Here is a 22,005-nt window from a genome sequence, read left to right as displayed (position 1 = left end):
GGTTCTGCACATCTAAACTTCAGTTCTGACCGCGAAGGTGTCATCAGAGCTTAAGTTGTTCACTCGTTTTTGGTTCCGATGTTCCTGACCACCTCTCCTCTGCGCGTGTTAACTCTTTAATTTAGCTGGCCCTGCTGTATGTGCTTGATTATGTCCCCTCCACTGCAGGTCCTCCCCTCCCAGTCGGAGAGAGGGATTTCTGGGCCTCTTTATTGGCTGACAGGGAAGACAGAGCCCCGCCCCCTCCTCTCTCTCCGCCTGAGAGGAGGAGGAAAAGGAGGGAGAGTGAAAGTGGAGAAGCAGGCGGACGAGTTGCAACAGATGGCTTCAGCCGCGGCGGCTGCTGCACAGAGGAACTCTGGGACTCCGTTAGACTGAGAGGAAGAAGAGGAGCGGGAGGAAGTCATAGCTGACACTTCTGCAGACAAAAAACATGCCAGTGCGAGCACAAGTTTGGATTTGCTGAAAGGAGCGAAGAGTTGCATGGTGGAGAGAGTCTGATCTGCGCCTTCATCTTCCTTCTCCTGCTCCGGGTGTCTGAGAGGAGAACACCTGCTGACAGCAGGAGGACCTGAAGGAGGCGACGCAGCCGCAGCAGGAGGTCTGTGCACGAGCGTCTACACTAACGTGCGTGTGTTTTTGTGTGAGCGTGCAGACTGCTCAGTTATGCTCTACTTCACTCTGTGTGTGTGTGTGACTTTGTGCGGGCAGCTTTGTTAACGTGTTTGCGCGCGCGTTCGTTTTTGAGGCCACGTTGTACTTCCACTTGTCACACTCATTTGCAGCAGTGTTTTTAAGTGTGTGTATGTGTTGTGTCTTTATTGCTTCCTGCTTGCAGAGCACGTGGGAGTGTATTGGAGCTGCGCAACACAGGTCAGTCAGGAGAAGGAAGGAAGGAGGGAGGAGGAAAAAGAAAAGGAGTGCGATGAAGGAAGGAGGGAGGGAGAGGAAGAGGAAGGCTGTTCCACCCAGCTTTCTTTATAGTTTAATAATAAATCCTATGTTTGAATATTTCCTGGCAAGGCAGCAACACAAGAATGTTAACATGGAAAGAGAAAATAAATAAGTTAGAGAAGAAAACAGTAAAACAAACTGAAGACATGAAATCCGAGGAGGAAAGACCCCCCCCCCCCCCCCCCCCCCCCCCAACTCCTTTGTCAACATCTGAGTTATTAAAAACAACCAGGAAAGAGTTGGATGGGACTGATCTCATCATGACTCCTTTTCCAGTAGCAGAAGCCTGATTAAAAATAAATAAAAAAGATGCAGTTGATGCTTTAACTTATCATTTAACAGCACGAAAGAGTCAAACCTTTTCAGGAATGGCGCAATAAATAATTCCACCACATTTCTAAAAAGTAGTTCCAGGGTGATGTTCAGCACTGTGTAGCATCACCTCTTCTTTTAACAACTGTCTGGGAACATTTGGGAAGTGAAGAGACCAGCTGCTGGAGTTTTAGGAGAGGATTGTTGTCCCATTGGTTGCTGGATTTCTGCTTCCATGATTCTCCAGATGTTGTGTACTGGTGAAAGATCTGGACTGCAGGCAGGCCAGTTCAGCAGCCGGACTCTTCTCCTGTGAAGCCATGCTGCTGTGATGGATGCAGGATGTGGTTCAGCATCGTCTTGCTGAAATCTGCAAGGCCTTCCCTGAAAGAGACGTTGTCTGGATGGAGCAGATGTTGCTCTAAAACCTCCATGTACTTTTCAGCATTGATGGAGCTTCACAGATGTGGAAGCTGCCCACGTCATAGGCACTAATGCAGCCCCATCCCATCAGAGATGCAGCTTTTCACCTGTCCACTGATAACAAGCTGGATGCTCCGTCTCCTCTTTAGTCTGCAGGACACGCTGTCCATGCTTTCCAGAAAGAATTTCACATTTTCGTCCATCTCACCACAGAACAGTTTTCCACTTTGCCTCAGACCATTTTATATGAGCTTTGGTCCAGAGAAGACGGTGCAGTTTCTGGATCCTGTTCACATGTAGCTTCTTTTTTCCATAATAGAGCTTTAACCTGCATTTGTAGATTTCAGAGTGAACTATGTTCACTGGAAGTCTTCCTGAGTCCATGCAGTGATTTCCAGTAGAGAATTATGTCTGATTTTAATGCATTGCTGCCTGAGGACCTCAAGATCACCAGCCTCCAGTTTGACCTTCAGCCTTGTCTCTCGCACACAGAGATTCCTTCTGATTCTCTGAATCTTTTGGTATTATAAACTGTAGATGGTGGGATCTTCAGAGTCTTTACAGTTTTAAATTTAGAACATTTTCTGAAATGTTCCACAATTTTTAGACCCAGTTTGTCTCAGATTGGTGAATCTCTGGCCATCTTTACATCTGAGAGACTCTGCCTCTCTGAAATGCTCCTTTTATACCCAGTCGCCAATTAATCTATATGGTTGTGAAATGCTCCTTCAGTCGCCCCTGTTCTGCCTTTCTTGGGCTGGAGGTTGTAATAATCAGATCTTTTTCTTATCAGACATTGTGACCCTGAATAAGATGTTGCTTTTTTATATAGTTGATGACTGGACATCTTCACCCAACATCCTGTCTTTAAAGTAGTTCCAAACTGATTTTCTATTCACAAAAAAGCGCCAATATTTCACTCGTTTCAAACTCAGAGTCACAAAACTCCAAACTGTTTCTGTACATGTTGGTTCTTTCTTTAGAACTTAATAAAAGAATAAACATATCTTAAGATAAGTCTCTAGTTTCTGATGGAGCAAATAGTCAGGGATTCAGTTCAAAATGTAAGAATTACTTTTGTAAGGATGGTCTTTCAAATATGAGGAGAAGTCCAGCAGTGAGGACACAAGTTGGTTTTTATATATATACATCAATCTTCTGTTCCTTATATGAAGTCAGGTCATAGCTTGGGTAGAGAAGCCCAGACTTTCCTCTTCTCGTCCGCATCTTCTGGCTTATTCTGGGGCATCCTAGGCTAGCTGAGAGGAATAGTTCCTCCATCATGTGCTGGATCTTCTACCAGGGCCTCCTTACAATGGGACATGCCTGGAAAACTGATCCAGGGGGGCGTCCAGGAGGCATCCTAACCAGATGCCCGAGCCATTTCCTCTGGCTCTTCTTGATGTGGAGGAGCAGCAAAAAAGAACCAAACTGTTTCATGAATGTTCTGTTCCCTGCAGCTTCACTGTGACAAACCCCACAGTTGTCGAGCACATCCAGATCAGGCATCACCAGGGAGAACTCAGCTGTCTGTCACTGCCACCAAGCTGTGGAAAATCAGCGTTTTAAACAGGAAAATATGAGGGTGACTTTGTGAGAACTGGAGTGGCCTGCAGTTGAAGAAGACTTTAATGGCACCCGGCTGCCTGCGCCTGATTTTCACCCGATGAAAGTCATAAAATGTCTTCATTCTGCTCACAGTTTAGAACTCCTGATGCAATATTTATATCTGGCCCGGCTGCTCACGGCGCTGTCAGTAGAAGGCATGATCGCACTGAACAGTAGAAGAAGAAAAAGGAGCGCCTCCAGCACTTCCAGCAGCAAGGAATGGATTGTCAGTGAAGCTCAGGAGATGCGTCAGATCTGAAAGAGTTGGGAAGGAAAAAGAAGTATTAAAAAAAGATGAAAAACATCAATTTTTCAGGCTGCAACATTTATGGGATTGGATCAGGGTTCTGTGACGGTATGTGGTCTGATCAGGGTTCTGTGACTGTATGTGGTCGGATCAGGGTTCTGTGACGGTATGTGGTCTGATCAGGGTTCTGTGAAGATTTGGGGTCTGATCAGGGTTCTGTGAAGGTTTGGGGTCTGATCAGGGTTCTGTGACGGTATGTGGTCTGATCTGGGTTCTGTGACGGTATGTGGTCTGATCAGGGTTCTGTGATGGTATGTGGTCTGATCAGGGTTCTGTGAAGGTTTGGGGTCGGATCAGGGTTCTGTGACGGTATGTGGTCTGATCAGGGTTCTGTGGCAGTATGTGGTCTGATCAGGGTTCTGTGGCGGTATGTGGTCGGATCAGGGTTCTGTGAAGGTTTGGGGTCTGATCAGGGTTCTGTGACGGTATGTGGTCTGATCTGGGTTCTGTGACAGTATGTGGTCTGATCAGGGTTCTGTGACGGTATGTGGTCGGATCAGGGTTCTGTGATTGTATGTGGTCTGATCAGGGTTCTGTGACGGTATGTGGTCGGATCAGGGTTCTGTGGTCTGATCAGGGTTCTGTGGCGGTATGTGGTCTGATCTGGGTTCTGTGACGGTATGTGGTCTGATCAGGGTTCTGTGACGGTATGTGGTCGGATCAGGGTTCTGTGACGGTATGTGGTCTGATCAGGGTTCTGTGATGGTATGTGGTCTGATCAGGGTTCTGTGACGGTATGTGGTCGGATCAGGGTTCTGTGAAGGTTTGGGGTCTGATCAGGGTTCTGTGACGGTATGTGGTCTGATCTGGGTTCTGTGACAGTATGTGGTCTGATCAGGGTTCTGTGACGGTATGTGGTCGGATCAGGGTTCTGTGACGTATGTGGTCTGATCAGGGTTCTGTGATGGTATGTGGTCTAATCAGGGTTCTGTGACGGTATGTGGTCGGATCAGGGTTCTGTGGTCTGATCAGGGTTCTGTGGCGGTATGTGGTCTGATCAGGGTTCTGTGAAGGTTTGGGGTCTGTTCAGGGTTCTGTGACGGTATGTGGTCGGATCAGGGTTCTGTGAAGGTTTGGGGTCGGATCAGGGTTCTGTGAAGGTTTGGGGTCTGATCAGGGTTCTGTGACGGTATGTGGTCGGATCAGGGTTCTGTGAAGGTTTGGGGTCTGATCAGGGTTCTGTGAAGGTTTGGGGTCTGATCAGGGTTCTGTGACGGTATGTGGTCGGATCAGGGTTCTGTGACGGTATGTGGTCTGATCAGGGTTCTGTGAAGGTTTGGGGTCTGATCAGGGTTCTGTGAAGGTTTGGGGTCTGATCAGGGTTCGATGACGGTATGTGGTCGGATCAGGGTTCTGTGACGGTATGTGGTCGGATCAGGGTTCTGTGACGGTATGTGGTCTGATCAGGGTTCTGTGAAGGTTTGGGGTCTGATCATGGTTCTGTGAAGGTTTGGGGTCTGATCATGGTTCTGTGAAGGTTTGGGGTCTGATCAGGGTTCTGTGACGGTATGTGGTCGGATCAGGGTTCTGTGACGGTATGTGGTCGGATCAGGGTTCTGTGACGGTATGTGGTCTGATCAGGGTTCTGTGAAGGTTTGGGGTCTGATCATGGTTCTGTGAAGGTTTGGGGTCTGATCATGGTTCTGTGAAGGTTTGGGGTCTGATCAGGGTTCTGTGACGGTATGTGGTCGGATCAGGGTTCTGTGACGGTATGTGGTCGGATCAGGGTTCTGTGACGGTATGTGGTCTGATCAGGGTTCTGTGAAGGTTTTGGGTCTGATCAGGGTTCTGTGAAGGTTTGGGGTCGGATCAGGGTTCTGTGAAGGTTTGGGGTCTGATCAGGGTTCTGTGAAGGTTTGGGGTCTGATCAGGGTTCTGTGAAGGTTTGGGGTCTGATCAGGGTTCTGTGAGATTATTTATTATAAGCTTGTGATTGCTTCAGGGATTCTTCAGGTCTGGTTGATGATGTATCTCTGAGGCGTCCGGGCTGTTTGCTTTTGGTGTGTCATGTTCAGGTAAAAGTCCATCCTGTCTGTTCTCAGCTGGTTTTTAGTTCTCATGCTTCCAGACTGGTTGTTGATTTGTTGCTGATACTAGTAACTGTCAACTTTCACCAGGTCTGTGTTTACTGCATTCTGGCTATGCCACGGACTTTCGAAGCTAATTGCAACAATTTTAGTCAATGGTTTTGCTCACACCCGGCACGCTGCAGTGTGTGTCAGAAGCATGTCATCATTGGGCTTGGGGATTAATCGAATTTTAATCACAATTATGATCTGGGTTTTCAATGATCATAAAAATGAAAGGATCCGATTATTTTTGTCCTTTGCAGTTTCCTCTTGTGCTGTTTTCAGTTGCAAATCGAGCGCAGCTAGCATTGCAGCGCTCTGCTGCAGACTCCTCCCACAGCACAGACTACTTTAGTTTTTTTCAGCGCGAGTTGCAACCATCTTGGCAGTTAAGGGCTGGACACACGTGAGGCGATGTCGCTCCTTCATCATTTTCTATGGAACTTGAGGCGAAAATCGTTGTCCTCCTCCAGCCAAGTGACAGGCGGCATTCGTGCATGTGAAATGTATGTGCATGTAGACGTGTACACGGGGGCTTGCAACGCGACACAAGAAAATAGAAAAATGTTCAATTTTTGTGAGTCGTGACTAAATAATCCACCAGCTCCCAGAGACACAAATGTTACAAACAAACAGAACTTTTTCTCAGTTAACACAGTGAACAACCCGGGATTTAACAAACTCATCAACACTTACGGCATCACTGCCATCTCATCTCCGTGTTAGTGGAGAGTCTCTCCCACCCTCTATGATGAGGGTGGTGAGGGTGTTGTGAAGGACGTGGCTACAGTCCGATGTTTCACCACTGCTACGGACCTGCGGTCAAACCGCACCATAGAGCCGTATATAAATGTCACGCTACATTTTATTGACGCAGATTTCAACGTTAAAACGAAATGTCTCCAGGCTAATGTTTTCCAGATCACACCGGGCAGAACATAGCTGCTGGTCTGAGACAAACAATAGCTACGTGGACCTGGTGGAAAGAAACTAGTCTGTATTACCACAGACAACACTTCAAAAGTCACACTGTGGGTTTATACACAAAGAGCTACTTCTATTTGGGCTTTTTGAGCATGTGCTTCTGGTACTCTGGTTTTTGCTGTAATACATATTTGCTTGTTTTTTTGTCAGCTTGCTTGTCTCTTATAGGTGCTCGTGATGTTTGTCATTACTGTTTACCTGTAAAAGCCATAAGAAATTCTCTGTTGTGTTTCTGTACAGGTGTAGCAGCTGTTTGTCTGGTGTTAGTTTGGATTGAAGGGTCGTTGCCTTATGTCTGTTGTACCTCTGTCTTGTCTTTCTTTTCTTTACTCTCGTTTTTCATTTCTATTCATCCTTCTCCTTTTTTTCTGTCCCCTCCGGTTAGATTCAGCAATATTATGGAAATTCTGTAATTCAAAATAAATAAATAAACAAGCCCGAATTTAAATAAAAAAATCACTTTATCAGTTCAAATTTGCCCAGGACTCCACAGGATCTTTTCAGCTGTGACTGAGTCAGATTTATAATAAAATGTTACAGGAAAACATCAGGGCATAGTGTTACAGCAAAACCTGTGACCCATCAGAATCTATGACTGCAGGGGTTGATAGTGTACATTTCTCTGCTTGTACGCCTTAGAAGATGAGCGAATTGACACTTGCATTGAAGTCTGAGTTCATTATAATGCAGGTACAGCAAAGTTACATATTCTCATAGCTATAAGAAATGGTGACCTCTGTGATCCTGGCTAAGTGAGGGTCATTTTTAGACTGAAGTGGTGACATAGGTCACCATTTCTGGTGTGACATTCAGAGAAATGTACACTGTCGCCGCCATTTGGTCACAGATTCTGATGGGTCACAGATTTTGGCGCATTTATGCTCGAGGCAGAAAACGGATACGCAGTTGGACGGACAGTTTCATCTGTCTCCTGCGTCGGTATGAGCATAATTTGGTCCGTTTTCAGGAAGCTTAGCTATCTATTGCTTGACGCTGAAGACGGAGCAGTACCACTGGAAATCGTGGGGGCAGTACTGAGCAGAATAGTAACCAGCGAAACAAACAACTGGAGAAGAAGAACAGGAGCAGGAAAGGAGTATACCAGGGCTACTCAATTCGGTCCTACGAGGGCCGCAATCCAGCAGGTTTTCCATGTATCCCTGCACCAACACACCTGAGTCAAATTAGGTGGCTCTAACAGCCAATCAGGTTCTACACAATAACTCATTAATTTGACTCAGGTGTGTTGGTGCAGGGATACATGGAAAACCTGCTGGATTGTGGCCCTCGTAGGACCGAATTGAGTAGCCCTGGAGTATACGACGCCTCTGGCGTGTCTTCCCTTCTGACATGGTGTTGACAGCATCTGCCACTTGCTGCCCTCCTCTGCCGTTCTGACCCTGGTAATGCCCACGCCGTGCCCACCAAGTAAACATTTTTACGTTTGTCAGCGTGGTCCATCAGAATCTCTGTCTTGCGTTCCAAAAAAAGCTGCGTCTTCCCTCTTTTTCCCTCCTGAGCCATCATGGAAATGATGTGATGAATATTTATTACAGGCATTCACCTGACCTTTTATAGCCACCGTGTGGGCGTGGCAAAGCGTTACCTCACATGCAGCCACTTTAGAGTTGATTTTGATTTATAAACGGAAACAGGCGTAGGATGTGCATGTTTTCATAAATCTGAAGGTTTTTGTGCGCCGTATGCCCTTTTTTCCCTGCGTACGCCACCTGTAGTTTGCTTTGCGACACACAATTTGATAAATGAGGCCCTGGTGACTGTGGAGGCCATTGGAGTCCAGAGAACTCATTGTCATGTTCAAGAAAGCAGCTGGTGGTGAATCACTTAGGAGAAAAGCTTCTGCTCTATGATGGTAATGTTGTTGGTAATGTAGTTTTTTTGTTTTAATGTATAATATAAACATGTACAGATACATCTGAGATTGGTATTTTATAGTTCCTGGGTGTTCCAGGTGGGTTGACGGTGCTGCAGGAGAGGGTGAGGCTAGAGACTCCACGCAGCACCGTAGCAGCCGTGTCCTCAGAGGAAGTCCTGCAGGTGCAGAGGGACACCATTACCGTCAATAACAATGTGGCCAAGGAGTTGTGGGAAATGGAGACTGTCTTGATGGAAATTGGGACAACAATTACAAAAGGATTGTGTAAGAATTAGGGCTGGGCACGTTAACACGTTAATCACGCATTAAGGTTTTTTTTTTTGTTGTTTGTTTTGGTTTTTCTGGCCACTGGCTTTGATGTCAGAAACATGGCGTCCATGTCTTCCTTCCCTGCTGCAGCGGTGCGTCTGATGTAATCAGGAGAGAGCAGGTTTATTAAATTGAAGAGACGTTTTCTGTCTGGAACTTAACAAAGAAGAAGAAGAACTGACTTTTCTCTTTGTCAAAACCCATGCAGATGACAGAACATCGTGATTTTTGGTTGGGAAACTGCTCTCAAAAGACAATGAGAAACTTTTAATTTATTATTATATTTTTTATAAATGCGGTTTTAATTTACACAAGACAGCAAAGGTAAGACATGTTTTCTGACTTTTACAAACACAAAGCATAAATCGGGTCTTCTTCTGCCTCTGGTTCGGTGAATCTTGGTCGTAGCGAGATGAAACTTCCAGCTGTGGAATCTGTGAGATGTGAGCTTTCAGTAGAGGAGTCGTTTGTTCGTGTTCATGGTGAGACATCATCTGTGTTTACTTATTTTTCGGACTTTGTGTAGCTGGTTTTTGAATTGTTTGTTGTCTTAACTGTGTTTGGTGGTCATAGAAATGGTTTTACTGAGCTGGTAGCTGAGATTCTGGACTTTCTGTGGATACCACACATGTTTAGTTGCACATCTGACGCTACACCCTGAAACGAGATGTTAACCCTTAACTACCGGTGGCGGAGGCTGCAGGTGCAGAGGTGAAGCTAAACAGTCAAGCTAAGAATGAAAGTTTAGAGAATTTATATCCAGAAATCTGGATAATGAAGCAGTGAAGGTGCATGGATGGAAGTTATTGTGCATATTGTGAATATTTCTCTCTCCTCACCATCTAGAAGCTGTGAGATTCTAATCCTGCTTTCTGTCTGTTCACCTGATGCTGATATTCATCACATATTGTTCCTTCTGTGTTTAGAAGGAAGCAGCTTCACAGCTTTAAATTCATCCTGCTGACTTTTTACCTTTTAGTTAGTAAATCCTGAACATTTCATCCTTCTTTCTCATAAATATTTGATTTTATAAATATGTATGAAGAAATATTTTAACTGTTGCTGTTTAAAGAGAAAACTGATGCTAAACCTGTTTATGTGTTTAGTGCAGCCTTTCCAATCCAAAGAGCCATTTTTCCCTCAGCCAGCTAAATAAAACTACTTTAGAGATGCAAATGTTACAAGACTTTTCAAAAAGTCAACTTAATATATATTTTTAATGAAAAGCCACCATAGGATGTTTGTTATTTTTGAAACGCCACATTTTTATTTCCAGTTTTAAGTTTTAAAATTAAGAAAAACATAAAACCTTTTTAAAAAGAGGGTAGACAGACTTTCTTCTAAGGGATGTAGATATTTGAGGAAAGTTATGTAAGATAAAAGCAAAAACAAGTCCCTTCTTTCCAACCTAATGACAAGAAAGATAGATTTTTAAAAAATATTGTAGCCATGTATTTAGAGGCATTGTGGAAGGTCCAGAGAGACACTTGCAGCTCCAGAGTCGCAGGTTGGAAGTCCCTGATGTCGTGTTTGTAAATCAAAATTTACTGCATTTTATTTATATAGATGTAGGCCTTTTTTTTAAAGGAAAGAGACATTTTGCGCGTAACAATGCAATTAGTCACAACATGTCATGCGATTAACTTTTCACATTTTCTTTTACTGACTGGTAAATGTGGCAGCAGACTCTCCAGCTCATCATTTCCTTGATTTTATTCTGTACCGTTTGTGTCGCTGTTTCCCGTTTTCCCAGATTTTGTGCATACGCCATGGCCAGAGTTTCCGTGGAGGTAGGGATATTTTCTTGTCAAGTTTTTCTTTTATAAATCCCCAAAATTTACAATATATGGCGTATGCAGGTTTTTGTTCCTACTCCAGCTTAATAAATGAGGCCCCTGAGCTTTATGACATGGTGCATTATGCTGCGAAAGTAAACCCTAGAAATGGTTGTGTGTGAAAATCCCAGTAGATCCGCAGTTTCTAAAATACTCAGACCAACGATGCCAAACTTCAGAGTCATTTAAATCCTATTTCTTCCTCATCCTGATGCTCAGTTTGAACTTGAGCAAGTCGTCTTCACCATGTCTACATGACTAAATGCATCGAGTTGCTGCCATGTGATTGGCTGATTAGATGTTTGTGTTAACAAGCAGGGGAACAGCCGGAGCTGATAAAATGGATGGTGAGTGTATGAAATCACACATGGTGCTGAACTCAGGTGTGTTCCACTTCTGCACATGTGCATGATGGTTAGTTGCGGTTCACTCCACTGGCTGCCTGCATTTTAGGGTTCATTTTAAACAAAGTTTAAAAAAGTTTAAAAAAAGTTTGGGGTTTTTATTTGTTTTAATGTGGTTGTTTATAAAGTTCTTTATAAATAAAATTTGTATGGTTAAATGTAGAGAAACTAGAACTGAAACTAAAACCAGAGCTTGTCTCTTTGTGACTTTGATATTAAATGAGTTGATACTGTGATAACAGCACTTTACCTAAATAATGAAGCAACATTAAAGCAGATAAACACCTTCTGAGATCACTGATTAATTTGAACTCGAATCTACAGAAAATTACAGATTTAAGTCCAGAAAATTTCCCAGCTTTGCTATAAGCAAGATTTATGAATTTGACACAGACACATTGACTTATTGTTTTTCAATATTCTCCTGAGTGTCTCTGCTCCAAGGTTGGCCAAGGTTGTTGCTCACAGCTGTGGAGGCGTCGCCCACAAGAAGGTTCGTTCAGCCCAGACAAGAGTTTAACTAGCAACCTTAGCTCTGAAGCAAGGTCTGAACCCTGAAAGAGACCAAGCGTCCTCACATCGGTCCTCACAGAGCCAGACAGACGTCAACACACACAAGACAAACACACACTCGGCCGCCTCGCACGCTTCAAGCGGCTGGTTTTCTAAATGAATCTGTGTCAGAAAGAGACGAAGCAAAAACGCAGAAGAAGAACGATCACGTGACAAAAAGTAAATGTGACAGAAACAGTCTGTGTGAGTGTGTGTGAGTGTGTCCTGAAAGCTGTAATGAGTTCAAAGGTCATCTGGCTGCGTTGCCATGGTATCAACCTTGGACTGAGTGGAATCAGCTGACAATGATGTCATCGTTTTGCTCGGCTGAGCTGGAATCAAACCGACACATCAAACATGTTCATTGTGTGTGTGTTTAACTGTTTGTTTGAGTGACGTGTGTGTGGAGCTCTGCTGTCAGGATTCATGAACGTTTTTCCACCGAACATCAGCTGGAGTTCTAACAGAAACTTTCCGAACGCAGCGATGCATCACGTTTCATGGCTGTTCTGGTTCGCTTTGCTTCAGTTTGGCTAAAACTTTGGACCAAACTGTGGAATCCAGTATTTCTCAGCCTACTGCCCTGCATGTTTTAAAGGTTTTTTACACATAACCACCACACCTAGCTGAAATGAAAGGCTCATTAAGGGCTTTTAAAGAACTTAAAGAGATCCATTAATCTCAATCAGGTGTGTTGGAGTGGGAAAACATCTAAAACATGCAAGACAGTGGTACTACAGAAAGATGGAAGCAGGAAATGGACCTTCCAGTAGTTGTGAATGTATTGATTGTGCTAGTGTTGGTTATCTCCATCACCTCCTGCTTTTTTTTGTTGTAGTCCATATGTTTTGCAAATACGTCTACACTTGTCATCTGACTCGAATGTCCTCCATCTTTTTCAGTTTTACCAGAGAAAGTGGAGGGTGCTAATCATAGCTTCAGACAGTCATGGTACTCCAAAGCATGTTTACAGCTAAGGTGGCGCAGCAAGTTGTTTCTGTTAGCTCAACATATTTTTCAGTAACTAGTATTATGGTCCATTTCCAGCCTTTAAAAACCAAGGTCAACACCATAGTTAACAATAATTTCAAATATTGTTATTTGAAATTGACTAAGACCCTGGTTCTCAGCTGGAAAAGGGCAGAGTGTCTGCTCTGGGTAGGGAATGAGATCCTGCCCCAAGTGCAGGAATTCAAGTATCTTGGGGTGTTGTTCATAAATGAGGGAAAGATGGAGCCAAAAGGCGAAGCTCTCAATTACCGGTCAATCTACCCTCTACCTTCACCTATGACCACCAGCTGTGGGTAGTGATCGAAAGATCAAGATTGCATTTACAAGTGGCCGAAATGAGTTTATCTGAACTCTCCCTTTAGAGATAGGGCGAGAAATTCGCTCATCCAGGAGGAGATCAGAGTAGAACTGCTGCTCCTCCACATTCAGAGGAGGTAGATGAGGTGATGAGGCGACCCGACCCCGGATAGGTGGAAGAGAATGGATGGCTGGGGTCATTCTTCATCCTTTTGAGGCCTGTGCCTTTATTTTTAGGCCTCTGCTCACACATTTCATAGCCACCATGAAATGAGTACATATAGGGCTAGGTTAAATATATCAACTGATCAGTTTAAATCAGTTAAAGTTTTACTGCTCCAATATTGATTAATAAAACTAGCTATTTATTAGTTTTCTCTTTTGGTGATAACAGTGACCCTCCTCTTCCGTGACTTACAGATTCTCGGCATATTTATACAAATGAAAGGTTACCAGCGTTGTTTCCATCCACAGTCAGCTTTTCTCACCGGGATAATGCCTCAATCAGATTTTGTTCTTTCACCACTGGATTACATTGACCTGTAAACTCTTTAGCAGCTCATTACCTCTCACATTAGCAGCTAACGCTAAGAAATGTGGGCTCAGCTTTGTTGTGATGCCACTCCCCACGTATGCTCTCACAGCAAAAGTCTTTTAAAGTCACATTTCCTCTAAAACAGGTTTATACTTCGTCCTTTGATTAAAAAACTAAACAGTTTGATGTGGTCAGATCAGATTATTACAGTACTCTAATTGCTCCCAGATATCTGATTTTGATGATCATGTAAATGGGGTCAGTGTTTAAGAAAAGCAGTTATCTAATAATGTGTTTAATATCCGCGATGGACTGGCGACCTGTGAAATAGAAATGGATGGATGGTCTTTAATATTCAAGAGAAATTGGTGTCGTTACATAAGTACATGTATATGTAAATGAATTGATATCAAATCAAATTTAATAGAAATCTAATTGATTCAGGAAATTAGTGGTGATACCCAGCCACAATACTTCTGGAGTCATAGTAAAGGAAGATTTGTCAAGCTGTGAAGATATCAGTATATGTGTTTGTGAAGAATAAATGAAGCACATAGTGCAAATGAAAAAGTTTCAGGCCCCTACTCGTGATCCTACTTTCTGATTGGCTCAATGAGAAGTCTGCCGATATAAGGCTGATTTATCTGTGCATCCCTGATTTTTGGTGCCCTAACAGCAACTAAATACCCAGGTATAAAGGAACTTAATGACTCCGTCTGGTTGCCTACTGCTGACTGTCTGTGAGTTGTGCTGAATTATTCTGAAATAAATCAAATTTGGAGTTATCAGGCTTCTTCTCTTGTCCAGAAACTGGTCACAGCTGAACATTTACGAAAGATGCAGCTCTGAGCAGCTTTATGAGCGTCTGAAAGTTTCTCTTTAATCTGGAGGAAGGAGCTCAAGAATGAATCATGTCAACATGTATGTGTGTTGGGCTGGGTCAGCAGGTTCACATGTAGAATGTAAAGAACAGCAGGAGCTCTTCTGTTTGTGCACGGTCAGTGAAGCAGTCCAGTGTGTCCATGCTCCGCTCTCGGCTTTGTTGAAGCCGTTTAGGTTCCACCCAGCATCATTTTTTAATGTGCTGTCTTGCTGAAGACTCATTCTCGTTCAGACAGCTGTGTGTTCACATCAGCTCCGTGTGCTCCGAAATGAAGAATTTATGACAGCACACACACATCTTCTGTCCTCAGAGGGTCTCTGGAGGAACTGGTCCATGAAGGACTTGGACCACTGATGTAAACCAGTTCAGCAGCTCTGCTTTCATAAAGCTTTTACTGTTTTAGTTTCTGTTGATGTGAATTAATTCTACTTTATTTACTATTCAGCTTTACTGAGAGTTAAAATGAGAATCAGGATTTTTCTCCACGTGAGATCATGATTTTCAGAAACACTCTGAGGTTTAATGGAGCTGAGACACTGTGGTGATTTTCCTCCTCTAAATTCCTAAGACTCCCCTTCAGCCCCTGTGCTGGTTCACTCTGGTGGGATCAGTGGGGAAAGCCACCGTCTGGAGGAAACAGCTTTTCATGATGAAGTCACTTGTTCTAAAATGAACTTTCAGGCTTGAATTCGGCTCCACACTTCGGCATGACAGGCCTGTCCGGCTGTACCCTGCCTCACCTGATTGCTACTGGGAATGCTGGAATTCAAATTTCCGATCTCAGACCAACATTCAGGAAGTCCACCTTGTGAGTTAACAGACTGGAAACAATGAAGTGCTTCTAAAGCTGATTCAGAGGAAACAGCTGGTGCTTTTATATGCCTGTCAGAATATTGAATTTTAATGGACACATATGTGTTGGACGCTGCTGGGATAGGCTCCAACCCATGGATGGGTATGCATCCTACAAATATTAGTGATTAACTATTTACACCTGTAATTGTTGGTTTGTTTAATGTCACTATGACTTCCTGAACCAAATATAATGGTAAAGACCTTGAAAAGAAAATCATCCTTCTGTAGGCAAAGACAAATCAACCACAATTCCATATGTGTTTAGGCTTTGTAAGTAAATGTCAGAATCAGAGAGCAGCTGATGAGCAGCAGCAGGAATCAGCTGGTGATCCTCTCCATCAGCCTCCTCCAGAGGCTGCAGTTGAACATAAAGCTGCATCTGGGCCTCCCATAACCAATGATCACACGGAGAAATGTTTGCAGTGGACTCGAAAATTAGTCTTCATGTATTTCTAACTAGTTTCTTCACTGATGAACAGTGATGGCGTTAAAGTAAACAGCGTTGCTAACTGTGCAACTTTCTTTAGTAATAGAGTCTTAATAGAGTAATTACTCTTTCCATCATTACAACGCCGTTGCTGAGGATAATACTTTTTACCTGAATCACGATATACGATATATATCTCAATATACCTTTTTTGTCAAGTAACCAAAGAGACAGTTCTAATTTACAGCCTTCAGTGCCAAATATACTTTTATTAAGGATCAGCAGCACATGTGCATTAAAACAGCTGACTGAAATTACAGTACCTTTATATTAAATTAAATGCTCCTAAAACAAAATAAATTTAAAATACTTTTCAATGACCATAACTAAAATACAGCTGTGCAAAATGCAAAAGAAAAGATGCTTTTAACTCAAAACAAGCTATCTTGATATAAACGATATTGCTTCCTTCTATATTGCGTCTGATAAAGTCTCGATATATTTGAAAATATCAATATATTGCCCAGCCCTACCGGATTCATTATTGCTTTGATGAGCAAAGGTGAAGCTCGTTGGGCGTTCCCACCATCGCCATCTTGGCAGCGTCACGTGTGTTGTCCCGGAAAATCCAAAAATGGGCAAAGAGGTCGAGCTGAGAGGGGGACTGTGAAGGTGGGGATGGATGATTGACAACCATCAAACTCTGAGCTGCCTGTAGCTAAGAGCTAACCCCGAGCAATGGTAGCTAACCAGCTAACGGAGGTAGGCGGGTTAAACCTAAGGTGCGTTGTTAGCCGGCTAAAAATCACGGTTGTGCTACACTCTCCCTTCTTTCCGTTTATATCGTTTATATTGGATACCTGTCAATCAAAAGGACACACACCTAATTATGCAAAATTTCAAGATTAAATAACATCCAAATGGATGAGTTAGGAAAAAACCCCCCTCACAGTTGTCATGAAGGTAAACTTGACCTATTAATCCTAAAATGTTTTTTGTACCAGGCTTTAAACATGTTTATTTTTGCTGTGAAGTTGGGCTTTTTAACATGGGGGTCTGTGGGGATTTGCTCTGTTTTGGAGCCAGCCCCTAGTGGATGAGGGGTGAACTGCAATTTATTTGGATCTCTTATTTTACAGGCAGAGGTTGCCGCTTGGTTGTGACCGGTTGCAAGCTAAGCTCTGCACCATTCATCGCAGAGTTTTCACTCTGTTTAAACTGGGCGATCAGCCAGGGCATGAGCTGGATGACCCGCTAAGATCCGACGGCTCGTTCGCAGAGAACGCCCCTTTTAACCACAATGGTGGAACAAACAAATCAGTCGGTTTTCTGAGAAACTTAGAAAATGTTCCAACCTCATAATGTTGATGTGTGGCTCTTTATTTGTCATTAATATGATTCATCAAACAACTTCTGCTGATTTTATTATTCTTTCAGCAGCTTTAGGCAGCAAAGTTACCGTATGTTCCAAAACTAATTGTCCTGTGTTAATTAAACAGACTTCCAATGGACACTGTTGCACTTTACAGACTACGACCTGAAAGAAATGCGTATAAGATGATGGCTTTATTATTATTTTTTTTATTATATTTGTGATATGCCTCTTTTATTTGGTAAAGCCTCTTTCCACAGGGAAACACTTTCCTCCTCCACTTCTGGTCATCACTTCTCATCGCGTCACCGCCCGGCTGACAGTAATGGAGTGGACCCAGTCGGTGCGCAGCCACACACTAACGACCAAAAGACTCAGCAACAGCGAGTTCAGAGAAAACAGGAAGAGTTTTAATCTGGAACCACAGACATCACTTTTTCCTCTCAGAGATAAAAGACAAGAATGTTATGAGAAATGTTCATCATAACCAGAAACTTTCTTTTTTTCATGGTGGCTGTAGAATCAGGTGGCTGCAGGTAAGAATCAGGTGAAGCTCCTCCTGAGAAGGAGACACGACTTCCAGCAGCCTGAGATTAATGTCCATGATTTTTCTGTTTGTAAATTATTCTATTGGGTTTCCATTTCATTCATTAGTCAGATCTAATATTCAGTTTTATTGTGAATAAATGAACATGCAGATGAATTTGAAATTCCATCAAAGAGAACTTACTTGAACATTTAAAAAAACATAACAGTAGGTACCTTTCCGAGTAATTAATAACTTTTATAATGCTGTAACTCCATTACTTTACGCCGTTACTTTTTTAACGTGCCCAACACTGCTGTTGATGAATGCCGTGTTACAGATGGATGGAGGTCTGGATGGTTGGTGGATGGCCAATATGCCCCAACAAGACTGCCATGTTAGCAGGTGGTGGTGGAGTGATGTTCTGGGCTGGAATAAAAGGGAGTGAGATGGAAGGACCCTTTAATAGTGGTTTCTGATAAATCTGTCCAGTTTCTAATTGACCATTTTCTGCCGTGGTACAAAGGAAGATGTGTTCCTTCTGCAGTAAAGACAACGCTTCCTCCAATGCTCAGAAATGGCAGCAGAATTTTTGGCTGCTATAGGTATGAAGGGAGAAAAACACATGGTGGGGCCACCATCATCCCCTGACCTCAACCCTATTGAGAAGATCTATGAAGGTGGGGGGCAGAAGACCTCCAAACAGGAACTTTGGGATAAAATTGTGGTCTACCTAATGGGATCCAAACAGAAACTTTCCATGGACTTTCAGGTTCAATGATGATAGAGTTGATAAGGTGATATCAGAGGAGGACTTGGTCGTAATACGGAACAGGATCTGGAAAAATGTTATTTTGTTTTTAGTTTTAGTTTAGTTTTAAGTTTAGTTTTTTTAGTTTAGCTTTAAAAAAAATTATATTCGATCATATAAGTGGTGTTGCTCCTGCTCCTGCCGCACCTCCTATAGTGCCCATTGTGTCTCCCTGCCAGTCCTTGCGGCTGCCCTTACTGGGGTGTTGGACCCCATATGCTGTCTTTTCTCTATAGCTAGAACCAATAGCTACCTTTTTCTGCCTCCTCTGCTATCTCCTCGATGGCCTTCTGCAGGTTTGCCCCAGTTGATCCAGCTGTCCAGAGAAGCTGGATTGCTGACCTGCTGATGAAGCCCTTGTGCCCTACCTCCACTGGATGGGATGGTTACAGCCCTGCCCTGGGCCTCATTTATCAAGCTTCCATAGGAACAAAAACCGGTGTACGCCAAAAATTGTATGCACATAATATGGGAAAACGGGAAACTAAATTAAAAAATCAAGGAAATGTTGTGAAATGTGAGACATTTGTGCATGATCCACTATTACCTTTCACACCACATGTTAGATATTAAAGCTGTTTTCAGAAATTAATAAAGATGCACATTCGAAAGGGGGTTAAGGAAAATGTTAATAAGAACCTCAACCAATAAAATATGTTCTGTCATTGTGAAACAAAACTTCGATGTCATAAAATCCATCCAGCTAAATAAGGTGACAGTCTGCTGCCAGCATGTAGCAGTCAGTATGAAAAGTAGCTTTGGTCCTTCATTCCAGCAGAGCGGGACCAGACTAGATTCTGGAGGTCTAGAAGTGATGCTACGCTAAGGAAACACACAAGAGGAGGATTTCCTTTTATTTATTTATTCTCAAACAATGCTTTTTTTTATTGTTGTTCCAATTTCTGTCAAGACGGGCTTTATTTCCTGCAGTTTCTTGGCCACCTCATTAATAGCGGTGATTGTGTCCCTCTGCACCGCCCATCCAGCTGGAGCCCCACCCACCGAGCTGGAGCACCCAGCAACTAGAAAGAAATATTATTTAACACTAAATAAACTGCTACCCATCTCAGATGTATCTGTACATTAAAACAAATGACTAAACTAGCGGCTTCATTACTCCCATTTAGCACTTTTCTCCAAAGCGATTCACCCCTGGGGGCTTGGCGTTGTCTGTGAGATCTTAGGTGGAAACACCAGCTGATCTAGCTGCAGGGTCGTGGCAGTTTTCTCCTGGCCTTAGGAACAACAAGGCCAACCGAAGGGAACCTGTTATGCTGTTAGCTGTCACTCTGCATCTCTCCAACAGCTCGGCTAGCATCCTCAGGACCTCATTGTGTCACCATCTGATGCGCCCTTATGCCATTGCCACTTCATACCCTGGAACAGTGGTTATTAGATTGATTGAATGGAAATAAAATCTTGTATTCATTTGAAATTTTGTTTAATAAAATCCAGATTATTTTATAACCTTATGCAATTTTTGATGATTAAAATTTGTATTCACTGTCATTCCCATTGATTATTGAGGAGAAATGAACTAAAACAGCATATGTAGTGTTTCCTAAACGGCTTCCCGGTTTCGAACCGTAGTAAGGTGGCCACCAATTTGTCGGCCCGTTGGTGGTAACAACAATAAATGGTCCAAATCTTTGGTGGTCTGAACTGAGAATTTATTTTTACTTCAACGAGCACTAGTGTACATACAGGGACATGCTTATGGCTCAAACCAAGGACAGCTTTTTCCTCCTTCTATTCTCTCTTGTTTTTGCAAAAACAACTCATAAACTCACAATGACCCCTGGCAGCCACACTGCTGAGTTCCAGGCCTGGATCACAACAGTAGAATAAGCTGGAACACAGTGTATTCGGGACTGTGTTGACTTCCCGTCATCCAGGGCCGTCATCAGGATGGAAACCTTTTTAACCAGATTTCCAGCTTCACTTCTGATTCAGCTGTGAAAACTCATCCATTATCGTAAAAGTTGTTTTCTGCGTCCTAAATGTACAGATTCTGTCTGTAATGAATGCCCCCACCTCCAGGGGGCGCTGGCAGATCTTTCCAACCTCTAATTTGTTGCAAATACACCACAGTTTCTCCAAGGTTGTGTAAAGGCTGTGACTTTTCATCAGCGTCACATAAATCACCTCATAAATCTCCCACAACTTAATTGTCCTTTTCACTTTGTTTCATTTGGACAGAAGGTCGCTGAGCCGGACTTTTTATTTATCTGAGAACAGCTCTGATTAGTGTTTGCTTGCCTTGTGCTGTTGCATGATGAAGCCCTCCCCTTCCTCACCCTCACTGAGGCAAAATTGATGACAGTGGTAATCGTTACAGACTGCCGCTTCAGAGAAGCTGACCTTCGCTAAGAGCCCAGGAGGAAGAAGGGGGAGAGACAGAGGGAAGGAAGGAGAGGGAGAGATTTTAGTTTTAATGAATGTAAATTCTTCATGGAGCAGTTTAAACCATATTGGTCTCTGCAGCAGCAGTGAAGTCAAACTAACTGCAGGCTGTAATTATTTATCTCCAGAACATCTACAAACTGTTGTTGAAATCTGCTTAAAATCCACACTTCTCTATGAGGGCAGAGGTCTCTGGAATGGAGACCCTTCACTTTGTCTTCATCCTCTTAAAGTGCGTGATCCCTCCTGTGAAACACCATCAGTCACATCGTTAAGTTCAACAAACCTTTATACTTTTGATGGGCCAGTGCACATTCATGTCCCTTATTTTAGGGATTCACTGATACTGATATCAGTATAGGGTAACTGTCCAATACCATGCAAGTGTACTCGTATTCATAAAAGTGCTCCGATACTACAAAACCAACACCAGTGTGAAAAAACTACCGCTGTCAAACTTAACACGTTAATGCAAAGAGATTAATCTGTGGAATTGACATGCATTTTTTAAAATGCATTAACACATAAACCACTAAAAACCACTAAACCAGGAGCAAAGTCCAAGGCTGACACCCATGGTAGCAAACGCAACATTATAGCACTGCTAGCTGACCACAGATCTGCCCTGTCCTCCGAGCTCAAGATGTCCTTCAAAGAACTCAAGGACAGATTGGACGGAGTCCAAACAACTGTCGCTAGCCACCACAACAGACTGTCGTCACTTGAAGAAAATGCTTACACTGTTCACCAGCAGCTGAAGGAGGTAGAAACTTTAAGCACTCAGCTTCAAAGTGATAACAAGAAGCTAAAGGCTAAGCTAACTGACCTGGAGGGGAGAAGCAGATGCTGCAGCGTTCGGGTGATTGGATATTTTTATTTATTTAATTCTATTTAACAAAGTTTTTACTCATGCCATATTGTAAATCTGAATTATGCGTTATCTCAATAAAAGAACCTTATTTTGGCCATGTAGATGCTTTGTCACAGCGATAAACACAATCCACCAAAACCACTTTAACCTCCTTATTTATGTAGAATGACATTTTTTCATCCTTACATTTAGAGGATGCTGCAAGATGACTCATAATATATCACAAAATTACCAACTTAGTCGTTACCCGTACTGTAACAGGGTTTTAGTACTCGTATCGGCAATGGCGGAAGGCTGGGGTGGCCGTGACCGTTGACCACCTCATCACAGCCATCACTACCTTTTTTTTTTTCCTTCATG

General features: G+C 43.1%; 1 protein-coding gene across 7 annotated transcripts in view; it reads left to right on the top strand.

The window, feature by feature from the left end:
- Positions 1–294: 294 nt before the first annotated feature.
- The window catches only part of LOC121651923 (extracellular sulfatase Sulf-2-like), a 126,890-nt gene continuing 105,179 nt past the window's right edge, over positions 295–22,005 (top strand). For all 7 annotated transcript variants that reach the window (XM_042004385.1, XM_042004389.1, XM_042004391.1 and 4 more), the window contains exon 1: positions 295–601. The gene's annotated coding sequence lies outside the window, so the exon portion shown is untranslated. The remainder of the gene's footprint in view (positions 602–22,005) is intronic.

Source organism: Melanotaenia boesemani, chromosome 13, assembly GCF_017639745.1.
Source record: "Melanotaenia boesemani isolate fMelBoe1 chromosome 13, fMelBoe1.pri, whole genome shotgun sequence".
NCBI classification, from domain to species: Eukaryota; Metazoa; Chordata; class Actinopteri; order Atheriniformes; family Melanotaeniidae; genus Melanotaenia; species Melanotaenia boesemani.
The sequence above is the reverse complement of the archived record's forward strand: the minus strand, read 5'-3'. Positions and strand labels throughout refer to the sequence as shown.